The 8393-nt window shown below is 41.8% G+C and overlaps 2 pseudogenes; both read right to left on the bottom strand.

Moving 5' to 3' along the window:
- Nucleotides 1–3450: 3450 nt before the first annotated feature.
- Nucleotides 3451–3568, bottom strand: LOC134967826 (5S ribosomal RNA; annotated as a pseudogene).
- Nucleotides 3569–3761: 193 nt separating this feature from the next.
- On the bottom strand, nt 3762–3879 carry LOC134968421 (5S ribosomal RNA; annotated as a pseudogene).
- Between the last annotated feature and the right edge of the window lie 4514 nt (nt 3880–8393).

Below are 8393 nucleotides of genomic sequence, written 5' to 3'. Positions count from 1 at the left end.
GCCATATTGCAGTGTAATATTCATACAAGTACTGTTATGATGCAGGCTTTATCACACTGTAATATTTATATAATTACTGTGACACTGCAGGTCATACCTCGGTGTAATATTACATACAATTAATGTGATGCTGCAGGCCATATCGCATTATAATATTTAAAACAATTACTGTGATGCTGCAGGCCATACCACAGTGTAGTATTCATATAATTACTGTGACTCTGCAGGACGTACCCCAGTATATACATAACAAGTACTGTGACACTGCAGGCCATACTGCAGTGTAATATTCATACAATTACTGTGATGCTGCAGGTCATACCCCAGTGTAATAGTTCATACAATTACTGTGATGCTGCAGGCCATACCCCAGTGTAATATCTCATAAAATTATTGTGATGCTGCAGGCTGTACCACAGTGTAATATCCATACAATTACTGTGATGCTGCAGGCCATACCCCAGTGTAATATTTCATACAATTACTGTAATGCTGCAGGCTTTTCCACAGTGTAATATTCATACCGTACTGTGAAGCTGCAGGCCATACCCAGTGTAATATTCATACAAATACTGTGATGCTGCAGGCCGTACCACAGTGCAATATTCATGGTTAATTATTATTTTAGTGATAGCATCCAAATAGGAATGTCATACAGTCCTTTGCACTACAGGCATGAAAAAAGGCAATTTGGAGGCCCTTGCACAAACTGACTTTGCTTTACTTAAGTTGCCCCTCCCTCAAGTGTGTATTTAGAAAGAGTTTTAAGCACAGCCAGTAACCTTGTCAGCGATCGGTGTAGAAGGTTACTTCCTCAAAATGTGTAAAAGATAATGTTCATCAAATGAATTACAAATTCCATGAGGAAGACCTTTACTGGGAATTACATAAAATAAATTACAGGGGCACCTGTAATGGTGGATTCCAGTGGAGGCAAGATAAAATTTTATGAAGAATATGATGTACACACTCATGTGGTGATGAATCAGATGATGATGATGACATATTGCCTAAGAGCCTAATTCAGACTTGATAGTAGATGTGTGAGAAAACACACATCTACAATCAATTTCTTTGACATGCGGTGGGACTACTAGCACAGTGCAAGTCTGCCCTGCATGCCAGATCCAGCCCCCCATCCCCTGTAAACATGAAAGAGCATGGCACGGCGGCGATGCTTTCGCATTATTCAAGTAGCCCTCTCCCTGCGCAGCCTAGCTGCGAAGGCAGACGGCTACCCGCCATGTTAAGGGTTGCAGCGGCTGCATGTGATGTCACGCAGATGCTGCAGTCCAGACATGACTGCGTTGTCTGAACAGCGCTGCCACAACACCGCCGCAACGCCCGCTCCCACTGCCTCTACCTGTCAATCAGGCAGTGGCGATAGCACAAATGAGATGACATCACTGCCTTAGCAGCATCCAATTCTGAATTGCAGCCAGTTTGTGTACGTAGAGATGCATTGGCAGCTTGTTTTGTGGAGGCCCAAAAACCAATCATATCAGCCACAAGTGTCAGTCTCTGTCGCTGAAGTGATTAGTTTGTTAAACTGTGCATGTCCTGTTAAATAAAATCTATTAAATAACCCCCCTTTTTTAACATTTTGTACTCCAAATTGATTAACTACGAACAAAGTTGGAAAAGATACCTTTATATGGGTTTTCCAGTCTACTGCATTGTAAGTTGGGGTACGCTATTCTAATGAAGAATCTATAAGGTTCGAAAGGCGTTAAGTTGCTGAGTCTTCTGGAAAGTACCGTGGGTACGCTAAGGAGTTCACCTCCAGCTGTGGAATTTGGTTTCTGGGGCCTCTTTTCATTTCTGCTGTGCGACCCTACAAGCGGGTTAATGGGGGGAGACCATACCATCAGTCTAAGTGTTACCACGGACAATTCCACCTACGTGGAAGGCGGTCGCGGGGCGGGAGGGGGCGGCAACGCTCCGTTTTCTGGGTGGAAACAGAGCGTTGCGGGGGCATGCCAGCGCAAATACTGGGCTGGTACGCGTGAACGGGGGCGTGTTGGGGGTGAGGCCGCAGCGGCTGCGTTACGTCACACGCAGCCGCTGCGATAGAAAAAATGGTGCCGGAACTCCTGCGGCCGCAGCTAAGCTGCGCCGGCAGGAGTCATCCTTAATTTCTGCTAACAAGCAGAAATTGAATGCTGAAGCAATTTCTGCTTGAAGAAGGGGGGGAGGCGCCGGTCAGCATGAATTTGCTAACCTTACTGAATTGGCCCCAATATTCTGAAAAGTGGAAATTAAACCTATTGGATTTTATTTTGGAGCTCCAAACAAACTTTATTGCGAGAGTAAGACTCCATCTTCTGCACTTTAGGGTGTTTTGGTGTTTTTACCATGCACTTCTCATTTTACATGTTATACAGTGCATCCAGAAAGTATTCACAGCGCTTCACTTTTTCCACATTTTGTTATGATACAGCCTTATTTTAAACTGGAATAAATAAAAAAATTTCCCTCAAAATTCCACTTACAATACCCCATAATGACAACGTAAAAAAAGTGTTTTTGCTTCCGGACCACTGCTTCGCTGCCCTCCGTGTCTGTCCGCTGGCTCCTCTCTATGGGAGAGACGTCATGACGTCTCTCCCATATCAGTGTCGCACTGACACTAGAGGTCAATTATGACCTCTAGTGTCTGTCAGTAAAGCCGGCTGCAGCGGGCACCCACATAGCCCACGACGCCTGCTGCAGCCCGGGGAGAGGGGAGCGGGGATCAGTAGCAGCTCTTGCCATGGCAGCGGCGGCGCCCTGGGGACTGCAGTGCCCCGGGCAAAAAGCCTGCTTGCCCATAGCAAGAACCACTATTGTGTACACACAGCATCTCACACACTGACACACAACTCCTTGTACACACAGCACCTCACATACAGCCCCCTGTACACACATACACAACCAGTATTGTTGGGCGTTCCTAGGCGGTTTTCTAATCAGAAGCAGTTGTAACACAGTATAGGCATGTTATACGAGTGACACGGGCGTGTTGCCAGTAGTGGTTGGTTATGTATAGGGACACTGAATTGCTCACGGATGATCTGCACGTAGCACAGGCAGGGCTGGCTCTACCATTAGGCAGCTTTAAGCGGTTAGGGAGAAAACAAGAAAAAGACAAAATAACCTTGTGTGGAAGCACTCTTTGGTTAGATACGAAAAATAGATGATGAGGAGGAGGACCCTTTGTAGTCCTTCCTCTGGTAAAACTTAACTTTTAATAATTGACTAAAAGTTCACTGTGGGGTGAACAAAAATAATGATAATAATAAAAAACTAGATTGCCACTGTACCAGATATGGTTCTAGATATGACAGGTGAAAATATTGTTGTGGTAATTGTATAAATGTTAAGAAATCACAAAATGTACAGGTCACAGAAAGGATCGGAATGTAGAGTAAGCTCCGAAGAGAATGGTACAAGAATCTCCTGAAAGAAAAAGGCCCACAGCACCTAGTATTCCCTGGAGGTCTCCCATCCATGTACTGATCAGGCCATACCTGCTTAGCTTCCAAGATCGGACGTGATGGGGCGCATTCAGGATAGTATGGCCGTGGGCCGATTTGTATCAGGAAACACTATTGGTGCTAATTGAGAAAAAAGGGTCTACAAGGTCTAATAAAACGCTTGTACCCATAAAATAGAAAAATCAATAGATAAATGCGGAATAGTGAGGAGAATACTGAAAAATAAGAATGTAAGGGATATAAGGAAATTATAGATGTGATATCAAAAATTATCCTAAAAAAGGTGGCCCACAGTACCTAGTATTCCCTGAAGGTCTCCCATCCAAGTACTGACCAGGCCCTACCTGCTTAGCTGCCAAGATCAGACGTGATCGGGCGTATTCAGGATGGTATGGCCGTGGGCCAAATGAGTCAGAAAATTGGCAGACACAATTTTACTTTCTGTATTGATATCAGGTAGGGCTTGTAAGTCCCTGCCACCGATATTCTGAATGAGAGAGTATGTGTGGGAAAGTATTGCTACTGTAAGTGACTGATGGTGCTAAGATCTGAGTGTGAGCACAATATCTATATCCAAAAATGCTATCAGTCAGATATAGAAGTAGTAAATTGCAGGAAACTATACCAATCTGTTGTTAGACTGATGGGCTGTTGAACAGGATGATAATCCTGTATTTCAGTTATACAGAGGAAAATCCTGAGAAAAAATGTAATGTGGATAATCTTGCAAACAGAAAAAAACCTTGTCTAATTTTTCTTGCTGTAAATGGCCAACAATATCATGAAATATGCTACATGAATGCAATAACGGCAGCAAGAAAAAAAGAAAAAAAGGAAGAAAAAGAAGTTTTTGTCCAGGTAATAAACAAATATAAGAAACTGGTAATGAAATTCCTGGATTTCTCTTGCTGAAGATAGATAATGATATTATAAGCTATGCTGCATGAATACAATGTGAGCAGCACAGCAAAAGTCTCATTTCTTTATATTGAAGATATGAAATAAGCTATGCTGCATGAATACAATGTAAGCAGCACAGCAAAAGTCTCATTTCTTTGTGTTGAAGATATGAAAGAGCTTGCAGTACAATTCCAAATTGGCTGTTTAAATAGATTCAATTCTGAGTAAAATTACGGAGCAGGTGCAGGGATAGTCAGACCATGTGGGTTCTGAGGCGCTGCTTTGAAATAAACATGTAATTAAAGGTTACCACTTTCCAATATTGCAGATATCCCGGCGGCTGGTGGCTGTAGTTTGTGACCGCGCTCCGCGCTCCGTGCTCCGTGTTCTGTGACCGTGCGGCCGCCCGTTCCGGAGAGGGCGAAGCCGCAGTGACGTCACTGATTAGACGTCAGGTTTCCGACGTACGTTTCACCTGAGAAGCTAGGCTTGTTCACGGAAGCCCCGTGTTCTCTCTCACCTAGTCACCATTTAAATAGGATGCGCGGACCAATCATATGTTTGAGGATTGATGGTGATTCAATATGTTGCCGCTTGGTTTGATGGAAGCATTAATAAAATTAATTAGAGAATGGTAAATGAAGATTGGACATTACAAACGTGGGATGGGTGTTAATGATGAAGATGCAGATTTATTTATGTTACGGACAAACCTGTCAAGGTTAATGGCCTATTATAGCTAATTGATGATCATGGGGATTTGTTGTATAGATAATAAAAATAATATTGGGCAACGTATGTGCCCAATTTTAGAAAGAGAGGATAAATATGATATAATAAAATTAATTTGATGAAAAATTGGTTATTTCAGAGTGTGAAAGTTGAGCGAAGGAGTGTATGAGGGATGGGATTGTATTACTCATGCGAATGATGAGCAACATGGTGAGAGGATAGTAAATTGATGATATTGATAAGTAGTGGAATGAAAGAGTGATGGGGTGTGATAAGAACTATGCTGAAGTGAAATAAATGATGATGAAATAAAAAATTATGAAAAATTATAATAATGAAATGTGGTGAGAGGGGGGGGGAAAGGTGAAAGGGGGACATAAGTGGGCTGTGATTAGTGTATAAGAAGGAAAAGGAAAAAGGAAAAAGGAAGAAAGAAGAAAAAGGAAAAAAGAAAAGGAGAATTGCTGGTGTTTTATAAACTGTTTTGTGTATGTAGTGACTGATGATGGTGCCAATGTTGGATGGAGGTGCTGTGTGGAGTTTAAAAGGACGTGATGACGGACCTATCAGATAGGAGGGGGGGAAAAAGAAGGGGGGGGGAAGGATGGAAGTGGACAGGTGGGGGATGACAGAGGGAGATGAGACGAGGGGGGAAAGAGAATAGATTGTGGAAGAAAAGAGAATAGATGGGGGAAAGAATGAATTGAAAAGAGGGAATTGGTTGTTCGTTGGTGTGTGGTGTACGTGAAAGAATAGTTGAAGGTGGGGGGTGGATGATGGGTGGGGAGAAAAAAAGGGGGGGAAAGGGGGGTTAGAGGGGGGGAAAAGGGTTTATGGGGGAAAAAAGATTTTTTTAGTGGATTTGAAGGTAAAGGGGAAGAAAAAGGCGGGGGTGGGGGAGAAAAAAAAAAAAGGGGGGACAGTATAGTGAGATGTTGGAAGGGAGTGGTGAACTGCAAGGTGGAAGATACCCTTGTGCGCTATGAATTTAAAGGAAAACACTAAAGTTGATGTATTCGTTGAGACCCTTTGGCATAAGGGTGTCCAATTGAAAGATCTATTCTGATTCTCTCTTTTGTAGAACTTCATTGATATCCCCTCCTCTTAGTACCAATTTCACATGTTCAAGACAAAAAACACTAAGGTCCTCAATTCTACTGTTGTGATGATAAAGAAAATGTCTGGCAACAGTAGTGAGTTTCCTAAATCTGGCCGTGTCTGACCTGGCATTGCGTACATTTCCTATGTGTTCTAAAGTTCTTACTTTGAGCATGCGTGATGTCATGCCCACATATTTAAGTTTGCATGGGCATGTAATGCAATAGATCACATTTGTTGTTTTGCAGTTGAAGTAATCTTCAATCTTGATCATTTGATTAAATTTATCTGTGATATTTGTACAATTCTTGACATGTGGTCAGGCTCGGCAATCGCCACATGGGTAACTGCCCTTTAGGGTGGTTTTCTGTTTTGATGGATGTGAAAAGTGACTCCTAACCAGTTTGTCTTTTAAATTGGGTGCTTTTCGCCAACTCATGCTGACATTATCTCCAATATGTTTGGCCAGATCTTCGTCCATTTTCAAGATATGCCAATGAGATTGTAATATTCTTCTGGCATCTTTCCAGTTCCTGCAAAAATCACCTATAAACCTCAGTGTGGATTTGTCATCCTTGGATTTTCTTTCTTGAAATACCAGAGAGTCACGTGGCACTTTTTCAACTTCAAATCTGGCTTTCTTGATTAAGCGATTGCTGTAACCCCTTTCTTTTAGTCTCTCAATTAGTTCGAGGCTTTTAGACTTGAAAGTAGACTCATCCGAGCAATTTCGTTTCAGTCTAAGAAATTCTCCTTTAGGGATGTTCCTGATGGTTGGAGGAAAATGTCCGCTGGATGAATGTAGGAGACTATTGGTAGAAGTTTCCTTTCTAAAGATCTCAGTTGCTATATTATTCTCTGAGTCCCGATATATCCTGAGATCTAAGAAAGGGACGCTGACTTTGCTACTGACATGAGTGAATTTGAGATTTATGTTATTATTATTCAAAGATGAAATATATTGATCCAATTTCTGTTGTGTACCATCCCAGATCAGGAAGATATCGTCAATAAAACGTATCCAAATGACGATGTGATTGGTATATTCCTCTTGATTGTCATGAAAAACTATTTCGCGCTCCCACCATCCCAAGAAAAGATTTGCATAGGTGGGGGCGCATGCTGCCCCCATGGTGGTCCCTCTGATTTGGATGTAAAATTGATTATTAAACAGGAAATAGTTGTGATTCAGTACAAAATGAAGTAATTCCAATAAAAATTCATGAAAATCACATAGCCCTTCCATTGATAGAAAGTACTTGACAGCCTGTATACCTAAGTCATGCTTAATGGAGGTATACAATGATTCGACATCAAGACCTACCAATAGGTAGGATTCCTCCAGATGTATGCCCTGGATTTTTTTCAGGGCATCAGTTGTGTCTTTGATGTAAGAGGGGAAACTCAAAACATGTTGTCTCAGGTGAACGTCTAGGAAGCAACTTGCTTTTTCCAGTAGGCCTCCATTGCCTGAAATTATGGGTCGGCCAGGCGGGTTTTCCAGATTTTTATGTATCTTTGGCAGTAAATATAGAGTTGGAGTTCTTGGGTGTGGTGTATTTAGGTAGTCCCTTTAAACTTTCGTGATTGTTCCAAATTGTAGATGTTTATTAATGATTTTATTATATAGAGTTTGAAAATTGGGTGTTGGATTAAATAATGTGGTCTTGTAGCAGGTGGCATCCTTCAGTTGTCTATTAGCCTCTTTGAGATATAGTGTTGTTGGCCATATCACTATGTTGCCACCTTTATCCGACACTTTAATCTGGACATCATCCCATTTTTGAATCTCTTTGAGAGCATCCTTTTGGTATTTTGATAGATTACCTGCAATTCTATGTGTTTGCTGTTGTCGATAAAGTGTGTCAAAGTCACGAGAGACTAGATTGAGAAAGACTTTTACCTCAGGGCATATATTGTCCTGAGGGTAAAAGGTAGACCGATTTTTACATATTGGCCTTGTTGTTGAAGGGGTTTGTTCTTCAGATAATTCCTCCAGATTGAGCAGCGCTTCCTGTTCTTGTGAAGACAGGTCTGGTAATTCATTGGTAGGTAAGGATTGTCCCGTTTCAATCTTGCTGAAGTGTTTTTTCAAAAGGAGTTTGCGACCGAAGAGTCTAAGATGAGTTTCCCATTTGAAACAATTAAAGTTGGTGGTGGGTGAGAAAGAAAGACCCTTCTCCAAAA

This window comes from Pseudophryne corroboree, chromosome 10 (genome assembly GCF_028390025.1).
Source record: "Pseudophryne corroboree isolate aPseCor3 chromosome 10, aPseCor3.hap2, whole genome shotgun sequence".
In the NCBI taxonomy this organism is placed as follows: Eukaryota; Metazoa; Chordata; class Amphibia; order Anura; family Myobatrachidae; genus Pseudophryne; species Pseudophryne corroboree.
Note: the sequence above shows the minus strand (reverse complement) of the source record. Positions and strands in the feature narration are given on the sequence as shown.